The following is a 16,657-nucleotide window of genomic DNA, read 5'->3' on the forward strand; positions in this document are numbered from 1 at the left end:
TAAGGGCTGAAATTTAGAACCTCTGGTCTAAACACAGTCCGTTTCATTGCTCAACCTAGCTGGCTGCTGAATTAGAAACACAAATATTGTCTGAATGCTAACGTTTAAAAAGTGGAGAACTGAGTGAAACTTAGTTGGAAACAATCAAGAGCTTTCTGGCCTTTGGCTCAATGTGGCAAAAACCATATCCTAAATAATAACATCACCAGAAGTTCTAAATGACTTTGCTTCAAATCCATTTGAAATATAGGCAAGTTTTCTTCCATTTATTTAGTTCCCTAAATGTCTCATTAGCTAATACAACTTGATGAAAGAAAGAAACTCAGCTCTGGCTTTGTTTCACATTCTTTCTCTGGGAAACATAAGTTTTCCTTCTCTCTTACTTACCTCTAACTAAAACCCAAGATTGGTTGTCAGTCAACCAATCATCCCTTGTTGTTTCCCATAATTGAAAGAAGCCTGCAGCTCTGCGCTCCTATTTCCTTAAGAATCCTTCATCTCAAGGGGATGAGTGGACTTTGAAGGCCTACATTCCATCACCATCTCCCTTTTTGTCTTGCTAATGACCAGGGGCCTACTTAGATGTCCAGCTGTGCCCCACTGTTTGCTGCTTTGGAAAGAGAACAATCTTTCCCACAGAGGGAGACCTGCTTTTCACAATAATGCCCCAAGGATAGCCTCTGTCAGGAGAGGTGGAAGTCACATGAGGCTCTTTGTTGACAAGCAACAAGCCTTTGAAGACCTAGGATGGGGAACTGGTAACAACTGGAGTTAAAATAGCATGAAAGACATTCTCCAGAGCCACTAAACTGAGAGGAAAATGAGGGGGAAGGGGGGTGGTTTTCCGATTGTGGGAGACACAAAGACTTAAAAGTAGGAAGCCCTATTTTAAAAGGATGTCAATTACAAAGTTATTCAGTCTTTTTTGGGGGGTGGGTTGGGAGTGTTCCTACAGACAAAACCTTGAGTTCACAGGACACATGGTGAGGAAAACCCACTGGCGCCAGTCTTCTTTAATCCATTATGCAAGTCAAACCTTGGAGTCCTTGATGTTCTCTGAGTTCAGTTGTTTGCTTCCAGACATTTCATGACCCAACTAGGTAACCTCATCAATGCTGATGAGGTTACCTGCTGTAGTTGGGTTATGAAATGTCTGGAAGCAAGCAACTTTGCTCAGAGGATATCAAAAACTCCATAGTTCACCTCTGAAATATATATGTGTGTGTGTGTGTGTGTGTGTGTAAACATATATATGTTTTATTTGTGCTGACAAATAAATAAATAAATAAATAAATAAATAAATAAATAAATAAATAAATAAAGGGAGACTAGTATAGATCTATTTCAAGCTATTTAGCTCTCATCAGATAGCCATACCTTTACTGGGATTCGAACCTGGACTATATTACATATTAGGCAGACGTCTTAGCCATTAAGCCCATTGGCCCAGAGTCACCCAGGCCATGCTTACGGTGGAACTAAAATCACTTTCTCTGTCAGGCCTGGAAGCCCCTTTTCATTGGGCCTGCCACATTCAATGCAGTGAGAAAATGGGAGGTGGAATTATATGGAGTATGGAGATATATATAGTAACATTCCTTTCTCAGAGAGTCAATGACATCTTGCCCTGCGCTTGGAAGGGTGTGACTGGGGGGGGCTTCACCAGTTGGGACAGTGCCTGATTGGGCCATGTGATGAACATATGGTGCTGGGCCAGGGGCTTGGACTTTCATTTGGATGGGGAAGACCTGGAAACTTTCAGATTGTGCCAATATGACATGTCTAATAAAATAGAACTTTGAGGAACTTCAAGCTTTGGAATCTTCTTTCGTAGGGGGCGTGTTACTTGGAACCCTGACACTCTCCTAGTTTCTAGCCTAGTGCCTTAACCACTAGTCCAAACTGCTTCTGGTCAGTGGTGGAATTCAATTTTTTTACTACCGGTTCTGTGGGTGTGGCTTGGTGGGCATGGCAGGGGAAGGATACTGTAAAATCTCATTCTTTCCCCACTTCAGGGGAAAGTTTAATAAGTTTAATAAACTAAAGTTACTGCAAAATCCCCATTCCTTCCTCTTCAGCTGGGACTCAGGAGGCAGAGAATAGATGGGGCGAGGCCAGCCAGAGGTGGTATTTGCCAGTTCTCCGAACTACTCAAAATTTCTGCTACCGTTCTCCAGAACTGGTCAGAACCTGCTGAATACTACCTCTGCTTCTGGTGTTTCTCACAGAGGCCCATCAGATGCCTCTAAAGTATTTTACAAGCAGGCGTTGGAGACCCCACCCACTCCTTCCATTGTTCCCCTGTAACTTTTATTTGGGAAAATGCCGCATTCAACCTGGAGGGAACATTGACTCTTCAGGATTAATAGCCCTTGATAAACCTGTCCTTCACCGAGATCTCTGATTGATTGCTTTCACTTCTTCCACAGAACTTGGGAACTATAATTTATGAAGATGTCAGAAGAGCTTAATTCATTCTCTGAATACCTTTTTAGTTGCACCACTATTAAACAGGATGAGAGCAAGATACATGCCGTCACATCGGGCTCTCGCCCTTAGAAATTGTGCGCAATAGAAAATAATGGACGATCAGGGCAAAGCATTTGACATTTCCTCCTATTAGATTTAACATTTAGCATTTTCCTTCCATTTCATTTCAAGGACTGCTCTGGAAGCCACGAGGCAGGTAAAGGAATTTCTCCCTGAAATCAGGACAGATTTTTCAGAATCCTGAACATGGCTTTTGTATGTCTCTGCAGAAGGAAATCAATTACGCATTGTGCATCATCAATCTTAATAGCATACAAACTCTCTTTTTTTAAAAAAAATGTAGCATATACTGTAGACTAGGAGTCTTCAATGTATGGCCACAGTTGAACCCAAAATTTCTGTGGCTAAGTGGGACATTTGTTAAGCGAGTTTTGCTCCATTTCACAACCTTTCCTGCCGCAGTTGTTAAGTGAATCACTACAGTTGTTAAATGAGTAACACAGTTGTTAAGTGAATCTGGTTTCCTCATTGACTTTGCTCATCAGAAGTTAACCAAAGGTTGTCATTTAATCCAGGAACACTGCAACCCTCATAAATATAAGCCAGTTACAAGCATCTGAATTTTGATTGTGAGACCATGGAGATGCTGCAATGACCTTAAGTGTGTAAAACAGTCATAAGTCACTTTTTTCCAGTGTCGTCATAACTTTGAACAGTCACTAAATGAACTGCTGTAAGTCGAGGATTACCTGTACCAAATACTGAACATTACTAATATCTAAACACAGGCTTACAGAAAATTCTTGGTCACCTCCAAAACATTCATGAACCAGAATTACCCAGCTTGATTAGATAGCAGGAAAATTGTTTCACAATATTGATTGATTGATTGATTGATTGATTGATTGATTGATTCATCCATCAATCCATCCATCCATCCATTCATTCGCTGCCCATTTTACCACAGGGTAATGCTGAATATATCTTACTATTCAACAGAGATTGCTTAAGACGTTTGATAACTCAAATGTTAATAGCCCATATAGTTATGTAGAGGCACACACAAGGATCACGGTGATAAACATATAATAATGAACCAATTAAATGACACCTTTTGTCATTAAGCGCTACCCAGAGATCTATGCTAGAGCCTGGTATCATCTCAACAATGTTAATGAATATTTGGTTTATTTATTTATTTATTTTATTTATAAAATTTATATGCCGCCCAATCCCGAAGGATGGTTTCTTGCTATTCTTGTGCTTTTTTGTCTAGTATTGTTTATATGTTTTTGTATGGTTGCTTGTTTTTAAAAGTTTCTCTATTATAAATTTCCCAGAGTTACTAAGAGCTGGGCAGTATATTCATTTAATAGATTGTTACTATTATTTAAACACATTGGTAAATTTCAATTCCACCAGAAAAGTGCCCCATTCATTGAAATTTTGCTCCTGTGGATGGTTTTCTTTCAGAAACAGGGCAGCTGGCTTTTTCACCCAAATGAGAATAATATTTTATTTCTGCACTATTTCCCCATATTACACTGCCCATAAATCCCATTCCTCTTAAACCCAGTTTTAAGTATGGACATTTTCTAAAATTAATTTTAAAATCTGCACCAGAGGTGGGTTCCTCCCGGTTCGGCCCAAATCGCCCGAACCAGTATTAGCGGCGGCGGGAGGCTCCGCCCACCCACCCAGACGCTTCTACACATGTGCAGAGCATTGCAACGCATGCCTGACATAAGAAATTGGCAACCCGTCTCTGATTTCAGGGGTGAAATTCAGAAGGTTCTAACAGGTTCTGGAGAAAACGGTAGCGGAAATTTTGAGTAGTTCGGAGAACCGGCAAATACTACCTCTGGCTAGCCCCAGAGTGGAGTGGGAATGAGATTTTGCAATATCCTTCCCCCAGGAGTGGGTGGGAATGGAGATTTTGCAATATCCTTTCCCCAGGAGTGGGGTGGGAATGGAGATTTTGCAGTATCCTTCCCCTGCCATGCCCACAAAACCACACCCACAGAACGGGTAGTAAAAAAAAATTGAATTTCACCCCTGCTCTGATCTCCATGTGTGGATGCAACGGGATTGGGTGTTGGCATTTTTCAGTTCCATCTAGCCACCATTGAGTGGGTGGCTGTGGGTGTATAAAATCAGATACTGTGCAAAAGTAAGCATTAATAAATGAATCAATCTGTCAATCTGCTTATACCTTGCTGCTCCATTGAAAAATGCTCCTGAAGCTCATAACTGCGGGCTTTCAAAACAAATCCATTTAAAATAAATTGTAAGTCAGAAACAATGCGAAACACTCATAAAAGAAAGCATCAAATCTGTTAGAAACTCTTGGGTGACAAACCAGTGAGGCAAAACTCCCACTGTTATGGAAAGGCAGGCCACAGGGTTTTGACATATTATTTATTATTTAGTTATTTAGCATATTTATATACTACTTCCCCGTGTTATAAATCTTGAAGTGGTTTATAGTCATTTAAAACACACACACCACCAAAAAGGAGGGACACTAAATCAGTATGAATGGGGTTAAATGATATGCTCAGTTGAAAAAGTGAACGAAGGAAAGAAAACATGAGACAAAGCCAACATTGATTGAAATGTGTTATTTCACACATATCATCTAGCGGTTCTGTAATCGATGAACCTCAGTTATGAAAACGTATATTCTCCCGAAAGCCACAATTATTCATTTAACATTCTCAGATGGAGAAGAGCTATTTCTTGAATAGGCACAGGAAAGATTTATAGGAGATATTTCATGAACATCAGAAGGAAGAGCCCCTGAAAGTGAAAGTCCCCACCCGGGAGTGACTACAAGAAGCAGTGGCTCTATAATTGTTGCCAGATTAGGGAGAACCTTAGCGTTGGTTGATTGATTAATTGAATTGCATGGCCTCCGGCAAGAATTTTAGCCTGGCAATCAAATGTAGGTTAACTCTTCTATCCAGGGGTGGGCTGTTCGGGGTTTGTAGGGGTTTGGGAGAACCTCTCGCTGTGCAGTTCAGAGAATCCCCAATTCCACCCCTGGCTGGCCAGAGCCACACCACCCAATCCCGCCCCTCCCAGGAGTCCCCATGTAGCCTGTTTTGGATGTATGCAGGGCGCACATGGCTTGGGGAGGGTGAAAAATGGGCCTACCAGAAGTTTGGGAAGCCCTGTTTCCAGCCTCCATGGGATCTCCGGGCCTGGGAGGATGTTTTCACCCTCCTGGAGGCTCGAGGAAAGCCTCCAAAGCCTGGGGAGGGCAAAAGTGCTTCCCCCAACCCCATGGTGCAGGAGGCTGACTAGGCCACGCCCACCATGGCCATGCTCACCCAGCACCAGGCAGGGAACCCCTTGCTAAAATGTTTGAAGCCCACCCCTGGTTCTGTCATATTCTCCATAGCTACTTATGGTTGTGCAAGTTGAGGGGCTGTCGTAAAGAAGAGGGGGTCAACTTAGTTTCCAAACCACCTGACAGCAGGACAAGAAACAATGGATGGAAACTAATCAAGGAGAGAAGCAACCTGGAATTGAGGAGAATCTTCCTAACAGTGAGGACAATTAACCAGTGGAACAGAAGTTGCCTTCAGAAGTTGTGGGTGGCTCCATCACTGGAGGTTTTAAAAGAAGAGACTGGACAGCCACTTGTCTGAAATGGTGTAGGGTCTCCTGCTTGAGCAGAGGATTGGACTAGAAGGCCTCCAAGTGCCTCTTCACTATTCTCTGACTGATTGAAAGTTGGACCTTAAAAAGTAAGACAGGAAGGAAATCAACTCATTTGAGCTGTGGTGCTGGAGAAGGCTTGGGGATATTCCTTGGATAGCAAAGATGACTAAGAAGCAAGCATCGGAACACATAACACCAGGCATGTCACTAGAATGCAAAACCACCAAACTATGTCTCACTTACTGTGGGCATGTCATGTGGAGGAATTCACTGGAGAAAACAATTATACTTTAAAGAATTAGTGGTAAAAGGAAACCACACTGCCAAAGAACATGGTGGTTGGACATCACCAAATATGACACCAGCTAGAGCAGTGGTCCCCAACCCCCGGTCCGCGGACCGGTGCCGGGCCGTGGAGTACCTGGCACCGGGCCGCGCAGCGGCCGGGGGCCATGATAGCTGATCTCCCCCCCGCCTCATTGCTCTGCTTGCCCCGGGAGGGAGGGGGCGGCGGTGGCGGCCTCGGCCCGAACTTGGGATGCTGCTGGCGGAGGCTGCCTGGGAGGCGAAACTTTGTCCGCGGACTCGCCCGGCCCGCCTGCCCCGTGGAATGACGAGGGGGGGAAGGAGGGGGCGGCGGCGCTGCATTTTCCTCCCAAGGAGAAACTAAGGTTGCGGGGGGGAGGGGCGCAGCGCGGCCGTTTCGGGGGAACTTGGGGAGCTTCGCCGTTCCGAGAGGCCGAGGGAGGCTCCGCTGCGGGAGGGAGGGGAGGGCGCCCGCCCGCCGCCGGCGGCTCCCTTCGCCCAGCCTGGCACCACAGTAACTCTCCAGGGCTGTCATTTTGTCGCCGAAGCGAAGGCGCGCACTTGGCCTGGCGGCCGCTCGGGCTGAAAGGACGCGGAGCCTCGTGCTTCCCATGGAGGGGAGGGGGCAGGCGGCCGACCTCCCGTGTCGCCAGGCGGTTCGCTGACACTTCCGAGAGGCGAAGGCTTCGGTGCGCCAGGCCTCCCGCCCAGCCCCGAATGCCAAGCCGACTGCGGCTCCTTCGACCCGCCTGGTGAAGCGCCCGTTGCCGCCCCCCGACCGAGTCTGCTTCTTCCCGTTTGATAGCTGTGTATTCTACTCCTTGTGAAGAGTCAAATATGGTGTCAAGATGCGTATTCTGTAAACTCTGGGAATGCTCCATACTTCATGGAGGGATATGAGTTCCTTGAATGTGTTGCATGGAGTCTTGCGGATACAGGCTCAAAAGGAAATAGAGAAATTCGGCTATTTAGAACTTACTCAGAATGTTCACCTAAGAATAACGCAGGTTTATGCCAAATTTTCATGTACTACTCTTGAGAATGTTGTCAAATCAGATTTTACTTTTTAAAACATTAAAATAGCTTAAAAGAAGCAACCTAGTTAATATTCAATAAAATTTTACATTTTACAGCGCGCGCGAACAACGCCCCCCCACTCCTGCGCGCCCTCAGCGGGCCACGGTAAAATTATCAAAGGCTGACTGGTCCGCGGCGATAAAAAGGTTGGGGACCACTGAGCTAGAGGATAGAAAAACTCAAAGAAGTAGAGCAAGATCATAAGACGTGAAGAGACCTGGCACATAGAATCACCAAGAGTTGGACATGACTGAGTGGATATCATCATCTGGCCTTTTAAATGACATGGACTCTAGATGTGTTGCATGGATGAATGAAGACATATTATCCACCTACTGCATTCTTCTGCAACATCCACTGTAACTTCTGAGTGGTCTTCAAGGGCTGCCCTATTTGCAGCACACAGCATTAGTTGAAAGTAGAGGTGACCTTACCATGAGTGACAATGTTTTGGGTCTCTTGGTCTGTGATGGAATGTGCACTTGGAGAAGCAATGTGGCAAGAGTTTTGGCAATACAGAGCTTTCCCAGGCAGAGGCATGGATTGGGCAGCCTCAAGTTGGATGGGGGAGGAAGGAAGAGATTCTGAGTAGCCACACCCTACAATCTCTCAAGAAATCTAGTAAGCTCGAAGGTTACAACTTTAGCCTGGCAAGATACTGTTTGTTAGGTAAAAGCAGTTAAAGAATTGGATGCAATTGGATCTCGCTGTGTCATTTTTGGCTTCAACTTGATGTGGTTTGGACATGGGTGCAACTAACACAGAGAATGGATAGATGTAAAGCAGTGGTGAAATTCAATTTTATTTAACCACAGGTTTTGTGGGCATGGCTTAGTGGGCATGGCAGGGAAAGGATACTGCAAAATCTCCATTCCCTCCCCATTCTGGGGCCAGCTAGAGTTGGTATTTGCCGGTTCTCTGAACTACTCAAAATTTCCGCTACCGGTTCTCCAGAACCTGTCAGAACCTGCTGAATTTTACCCCGGATGTAAAGGCTTTTCTAGCCAGAACTGCAGCTTGCTCCTCAAGCAATAATCAAGAGTTTAGAGGACTCTCAAACTATGCACCAGCTTTGTCTGATGGAATTGGGTATGTCTAGTTTAATGAAAAGAAGGACTAGGGGAGACATGATAGCAGTGTTCCAATATCTCAGGGGTTGCCACAAAGAAGGGGGAGTCAAGCTATTCTCCAAAGCACCTGAAGACAGGAAAAGAAGCAATGGGTGGAAACTAATCAAGGAGAGAAGCAACTTAGAACTGAGGAGAAATTTCCTGACAGTTGGAACAATTAATCAGTGGAACAGCTTGCCTCCAGAAGTTGTGAATGCTCCAATACTGGAAGTTTTTAAGAAGATGTTGGTTAACCATTTGTCTGAAGCGATGTAGGGTTTCCTGCCTAGGCAGGGGGTTGGACTAGAAGACCTCCACGGTCCCTTCCAACTCTGTTATTCTATTCTATTCTGTCTTAAAGAGAGAGAGAAAAGTTTCAACTACAAGAGTTGTGCTGGTTTTCAGTCTTGATTTGTTTTAAAACAAAGCTGTTGGGGGACTGCCAGCAAGCCATTGTGGATTAGTTACTTTGGTTCTGAGTAAATTTGTTCAAAAGCAGAGACAGGCCACAAGATCCCCCCTTTTATTTCAAGCTTCTGCTTTGCCTCAGGACAACTTCACTGTTTGGTTTTTTCACCTCATCCTATTTCCACCGTTGCTGCTTGACACAGTTCAGTGAAAGGGAGCCCAAGTTTAATTCCTTCCATGTGTCCCACAACTCCCTTCCATCTCTCTCCTTCTCCTTTAATTGGACAGGGGTTGTGGTTAAAGTGTTAAAAGGCCTAATTAGGGTTCATGGCAAAAAGGACAAAGAGGGCAATAAAACATAGACCTCCTGCCACCCCTCCTCCAGAGTCCTGAAGCTCTGGCTTCCTCTTCCCCTTGGAATTAAATGGTAGGCCCATCAGGGATCTACCACAAAGTTTAGAACAAATTTCACCTAGTTGAAGAACAACATAACTGCAGCTCCGATTCCCTCAACCCAATTTTACATGAAATATTAGTCTTTAAATATGAGCTAGACGTGTGCTATAGCTGCCAAAAAAGCCAATACAGTCCTAGCCTGTATTAACAGAGGGATAGAATCGGTGGCGGGATTCAATTATTTTTTTTACTACCGGTTCGGTGGGTGTGGCTTGGTGGGCGTGGCAGGGGAAGGATACTGCAAAACCCCCACTCTAGGGCAAGGATACTGTAAAATCCCCATTTCCTCCTGATCAGCTGGGACTTTTGAGGCAGAGAATAGATGGGGACGGGACCAGTCAGAGATGGTATTTACCAGTTCTCCGAACTACTCAAAATTTCCACCAGTGGTTCTCCAGAACTGGTGAGAACCTGCTGAATACCACCTCTGGATAGAATCAAAATCACAAGAGGTGTTAATACCACTTTATAAGTAGTTGGTGTGTTAGCCTCCAGTCCCCTAATTCTCTTTGTTGCTCTTCTCTGCCCTCTTTCTAGAGTCTCGGAATCTTTTTTATATTGTGGCAATCAAAACTGGATGCAATATTCCAAGTATGGTCTTGCCAAGGCCTTGTTCAAACCTGAGCTACAAATATGTGAGAGGGACCATGGAGTCCTAGTGGACAACCATTTAAATATGAGCCAGCAGTTTGCAGCAGCTGCCAAAAAAGTCAAGACAGTTCTAGGCTACATAAACAGAGGGATAGAATCAAGATCACGTGAAGTGTTAATACCACTTTATAATGCCTTAGTAAGGCCACACTTGGAATACTGCATTCAGTTTTGGTCACCATGATGTAGAAAAGATGTTGAGACTCTAGAAAGAGTGCAGAGAAGAGCAACAAAGAGGATTAGGGGACTGGAGACTAAAGCATGAAGAATGGTTGCAGGAACTAGGTATGTCTAGGTTAATGAAAAGAAGGACTAGGGGAGACATGACAGCAATGCCCCAACACTAGAAGTCTTTAAGAAGATGTTGGATAGCCATTTGTCTGAAAGAGTATAGGGTTTCCTCCCTAGGCAGGGGGTTGGACTAGAAGACCTCCAAGGTCCCTTCCAACTCTACTATTGTGTTGTATTGTCTTGCATTATTCCCTTCTGTTCATTCTAAATGAATGAATGAATGAAGGAAGGAAGGAAGGAAGGAAAGATAGATAGATAGATAGATAGATAGATAGATAAAAAGAAAGAAAGAAAGAAAGAAAGAAAGTAAACTCCACTCATCACATTGTTTTACTTACCTTTCCTCAGAAGATCTCATTCCAGATGTTCCAATAGTTGGACTAAGCTTCTACACCTGGACAACTATTTTTTCAGATATTGGCAGCCAACTACTAAAAGTGTGGGATCCTGCAGAAGTACTAAACCAGTAAAGGGGCATTAAAGTAATGTAAAACACAGGTGGAAAAATATCTCATTACCTTCTTACCCTGAAGAGCAGAATTGTGTCTTCTCTGTAGACGTGTTGTTGAGGTGAAACCACCTTGCTTTGTACTGCTCTCAGAAGGCCGGGAGTGTTTCCCACTATTGTCAATCATCCAGATCATGGTTTTCCTAAAAGTGCTTTTCCAGAAGGCAACTGGACTTTCTTGGGGGGAGTTTTCCCCCTTGAAAATGTTACCTTCTCATTCAAGAAACTTCTTCAGTTCTGAACTGCAGAAGCTTCTTGGATAAAAAAGCAAAACGTTTTCAAGCACCTATTCTACCATCACTGAAATCTTCTTCAGGAAGGAGAAAAGCATGCAAGTAAGATAACGGTAAAGGTTCCCCTGGCACATATGTGCTAGTCATTCCCCATTCTAGGGAGTAGTGCTCATTTACATTTCAAAGCCGAAGAGCCAGCGCTGTCCGAAGACGTCTCCGTGGTTATGTGACCGGCATGACCAAACGGCGAAGGAGCATGGAATGCTGTTACCTTCCCACCAAAGGTGGTCTCTATTTTTCTACGTGCTTTCGGACTGCTAGGTTGGCAGAAGCTGGGACAAGTAACGGGAGCTCACACCATTACGCGGCGCTAGGGATTCGAACTGCCAAACTGCCGACCTTTCTGATTGACGAGCTCAGCATCTTAGCCACTGAGCCACCACATCCCTCTAGTAACAGCATCGGTTCAAATTAGGGTACTTCCAGACTGACCGTCTCTTCTTATTAATTAGTAACTTCACATATTGTGCACATCTGGGACTCTTTCTTAGGAAATGCATTTCCTCTTCTTTAGCAATGGACCAGAGGTCATTGTGGGACAGAGGAGCTTCCTGTCTTCCAAAACTGATAAGAGGTTTCTCTGTGAGAAGGTCACTCAGGGCGAAGACCTTTTTCTGAAAGAACCTCAGAAAAATTCGCCCCTAGAGAAGGTTGGCCATGTTGCAAGCGAGTCTCCATTCAACACTGAGAGTCATTGAAATCTCTACCAGGCGTTTGAGGCTCGTTTCTGGCTTCCTGTGAGGAACAAGGAGTTACCAAGAGCAACAATCATTTCCTTTGGCCTGAGATGAGAGGCCAAGATGAAGGAAGAACTGTGATGAGAGGAAGTTTCCCCCCCCCTCCCCCTTGCGCTGACAATGAAAGAACCTGGGATCAGACAGGATGAGACAGATAAAAGGAAATACTTCTTCATTTTTAAGAATAGCCAAACTATCAAATTTGAGCCAAGGTGGCGCAGTGGTTAAATGCAGCACTGCAGGCTACTGCTAGATCAGCAGGTCAGCGGTTCAAATCTCACCAGCTCAGGGTTGACTCAGCCTTCCATCCTTCCGAGGTGGGTAAAATGAGGACCCAGATTGTTGGGGGCAATATGCTGACTCTCTGTAAACCGCTTAGAGAGGCCTGGAAGGCCTATGAAGCGGTATATAAGTCTACTGCTATTGCTATTGCTTTTTAGAAAATATGGAGATACCATTGAATTGGAGGCTGAAAAGGGAGAAGGGGATTAAATTACAATTTTCATTGGCCAACAACAGGGACCATAAAAGCTGGAGATAAGAGAAACAAGGATGATTAGGAGGCTGGGGGCTAAGAATGATTGCAGGAAGTCTAGTCTATTGAAAAAACGGGACACGGTGGCTCAGAGGCTAAGACACTGAGCTTGTCGATCAAAAAGGTCAGCAATTTGGCGGTTCGAATCCCAACGCCGCATTACGGAGTGAGCTCCCGTTACTTGTCCCAGCTTCTGCCAACCTAGCAATTCAAAAGCACATAAAAATGCAAGTAGAAAAATAGGGACCACCTTTGGTGGGAGGGTAACAGTGTTCTGTGTGCCTTCGGCATTTAGTCATGCTGGCCACATGACCACGGAGACGTCTTTGGATAGCGCTGGCTCCTCAGCTTTGAAATGGAGATGGGCAGTGCCCCCTAGAGTCAGGAACAACTAGCACATATGTGCGAGGGGAACCTTTACTTTTAGTCTATTAAAAAGGAGGACTAGGGGAGACATAATAACAGTCTTCCAATAATTGAGGGGTGCTACCACAAAGATGAGTGGGGGGTCAACCTACTTTCCAAAGCATCAGAAAACAAGAAACAATGGATGGAAACTAATCAAGGAGAGAAGCAAGCTAGAACTAAGGAGAAATTTCCTAACGGTGAGAAAAAATAACCAGTGGAACAGAAGTTGCCTTCAGAAATTGTGGGTGCTTTATCCCTGGAAGTTTTTAAGAAGAGGCTAGACAGCCACTTGTCTGAAATGGTATAGGTTCTCCTACTCAAGCAGGGGGTTGGACTAGATGACCTCCAGGGTAATTTTTCACGTAGAAAATCAAGTCGAAGGTTAATCAGGAAATTTTTTTTTTTCCAAAATTGGGAGTTCAACCAAACAAATCTGTTGTGATTTGCTTGCTGAGATCATGGTTCCTTTCAGCCACACAATGAGACACTTCGGTCCTTCACAGCTCCAGGAGGCTGCAAAATCACCACATCGGAGGAGTTTCCCTTAAAATATAGAGCAGGATGTCTAACCTTGGCAACTTTAAGACTTCAGAATTCTAGAAGTTGAAATCCACAAGTCTTAAAGTTGTCAAGGTTGGAGAGATCCCAAGAGAGAGAGAGGGAGGGAGGGAGGGAGGGAAGAAAACCAGGGTGGAGAGAAACTTTATTTAGGAAGCACTGTGCTGAGAATTCAAAATAGAGTACAGCTGATAGGGACCTCAGAGGTCTTCTAGTCCAACCCTTTGCTCAAACAGGAGACCCTATACCATTTCATACAAGTGGCTATCCAGTCTCTTCTTAAAAACCTGCAGTGAGGGAGCACCTATAACTTCTGGAGACAAACTCTTCCATTGGTTAATTGTTCTCACTGTTAGGAAGTTTCTCCTTAATTCCAGATTGCTTCTCTCCTTGATTAGTTTCCATCCATTGCTTTTGGTGCTTTGGAAAGTAAACTGCCCACCCCCACCCCGCCACCGCTCTTTCTTTGTGGCAGCCCCTCAAATAATGGAATGCGGCTATCATGTCACCCCTAGTCAGAGGTGGGTTCCTACCAGTTTGCACCTATTCGATAGAACCGGTTCGTCAAATCTACCGAACCGGTTAGAAGAGGTTCCACCAGTGGACCCGGAAAGCAGGCCACACCTACAGAAGAGGTTCCAAAAATTTTTGAAACCCACCACTGGTCCTTGGATATGATTATTCTACACTATCATGCTCATATTTATAAAACTCAGTGCCTCTGTGAAAGGTAAGGATGACTACTGCGTTTGTGGTGCAATCAGAACGTTGCGTGTGTTGAAGTTGTTTTAACGCAAACCAAAGATGCCTTTTAAAAAACAAGTTTACATCATATTCTTATGCATGCCAGTGCTGTGTGTGAGGTAATTTAAGGTGGTTCTGACAAGTGTCGTCGGCATCTTCATATCTGGTCACATGGGCGGCAAGCCACTCCCATCCAGTCACATGGGGCAGCAAGCCACTCCCACAAAGGAGGCCACACCCACAGAGTAGGTTCGAACAATTTTTGAAACCCACCACTGCCCCTAGTCCTTCTTTTCTCTAAACTAGCCAAACCCAAATCCTGCAAATGTTCTCCATATGTTTGAATTTCCAGGCCTTTCATCATCTCAGTTTCTCTTCTTTGCACTTTTTCTAAAGGCTCAACACCTTTTCTGTATTGTGGTGACCAAAACTGGATGCAGCATTCCAGGGGTGGCCTTACTAAGGCTTCATAAAGCGGTACTAATATTTCGTGCGATTTTCCTTTTTTGAAGATGAGATGTAGATCTACTTGGCTTTCTGGCCAGATGCACAGGAGGTCAGATTCTCTGTGTGAATTTTATCACCAGGTTCTTTACCCTCTCTGTCCTTTTAAAGATATTGACCTGAGTTTAATGGATTTTTGGAAGATTGTTTGTTTTCTCATCCCATCTTCTCTTTTCCTGTTGCCTTTCTTCTGACAGCCAAATAAATACAGAAGTTTTTACCTCCAGCACTAGCTACACCCTACACACATTGTAGGTAATTGTTTTGAGATTTATGGACTGTGAGTTGCCATTGTTCAGCTTTTATTGAATCAACATTCTGTAAATAATGCTGAAGTGAAGATGTGGTGGATGAAACACAGTGGGAGGAGGTGTTGAAAAGTGTATTTTGGGGTGGGGGTGGGGGGGAATGAATGGTCAGATTGGTTTAGATGGAATTAGCCATGTGCAGAGAAAATACCAGGAGCTGATTCATAAAATTGATATTGCTGTTGGGATGGTGAGAGGAACAGAAAAGGAGAAGATCGAAAGGATTTTTTAAAAAAATTAAAAGATTTTTATTAACAAACATGTAAAATACACACACACACAAATTAGACATACATCACATTTATACAATACGAACAGGAACTTCCTGTTCTTTATAATAGCAATCCTCAATCGATACCGCTCACCTTATATTATTTCCCCTTCTATTGTGTTTCATTTGGATTTCACCATTCTTAACCCTCTTATTTTACTCATAACTATTATTTTTTGAGTTTTGTTATATTCCTTCATTGATTTTTGTTTCTTTCCTCCATCCATCTATACCATTTATCCCATATCTGGTAGAATTCTGATTCTTCTTTTCCCTGGATTTCTTTAGTTAGTTTGTCCATTTCTGCACAGTCCATAACCTTTCTTATTATTTTATCTTCGCTTGGAATTAATTTGTTTTTCCATTTCTGGGCAAAGGCAATCCTTGCCACCGTAATTATATGTAGTATTAAATACTGGATTTCTTTTTTGATTTCGCAGACATAATTCCTAATAAAAACAACTTCAGGTTTCCATTCTATTTTAACCCCTGTTATTGCCTCCAGCCAATTTTTGATCCCTTTCCAAAAAAATTTAGCCTCCTCACAGGTCCACCATAAATGGTAAGATCGAAAGGATTATTGACCTTCAGTTGTTGGGTCACACTAGTGCTAAGTTTGGGATTGGAGGTGAACTTTTGGGGAAAAAGAAAAAAAAAAGGAAGGGTGATAACTAAGATCAATATCAGCAAAGGAAGGTGTGAAGAAAGAAAGAGAAAGGGAGCAATAGAGACAGAGAAAGAGAGAGAAAGGAGGAGAGAGAAGAGAGAGAGAGATGGAAAGAAAGAAAGAAAGAAAGAAAGAAAGAAAGAAAGAAAGAAAGAAAGAAAGAAAGAAAGAAAGAGAAAGTCAAGGAGGGAGACAGATGGAGAGACAGCGAGAAAAAGAAAGCGAAAGTACATAGTGTGTGTGTGAGAGAGAGACAGCGAGAAAAAGAGAATGAAAGAGAGAGCAAAAGAGAGAGAGGGAGACACACAGAAAGAGAAAGCACATATGTGTGTGAGAGAGAGATTGAGAGATAGAGATGGAGAGAGGTAGAGGGAAAAAGAGTGAAAGAAAGAGAGCAATGGTGATGGGGAGAAGGAGAGGGTGAAAGATGAGGGAGATAAGAGATGGAGAGAGAGATAGAGAGAGAAAGAGAGAGAAGAGAAGAGAGAGAGAATGAGAGAGAGGAGAAGGAGAGAGAGATGCTTTCTTATAACAAGTCCTCCATGCACGATGCAATTTGAGGCCCAGCATGGTTTACTTCTTGGACCACAAATGAAACACACCTTCCTGTATTCACACACAGGAGGAGCAGAGTGATGCAATATTTAGTATTTAGTATTTAGTATAAGTT

Source organism: Thamnophis elegans, chromosome 8, assembly GCF_009769535.1.
Source record: "Thamnophis elegans isolate rThaEle1 chromosome 8, rThaEle1.pri, whole genome shotgun sequence".
NCBI lineage: Eukaryota > Metazoa > Chordata > Lepidosauria > Squamata > Colubridae > Thamnophis > Thamnophis elegans.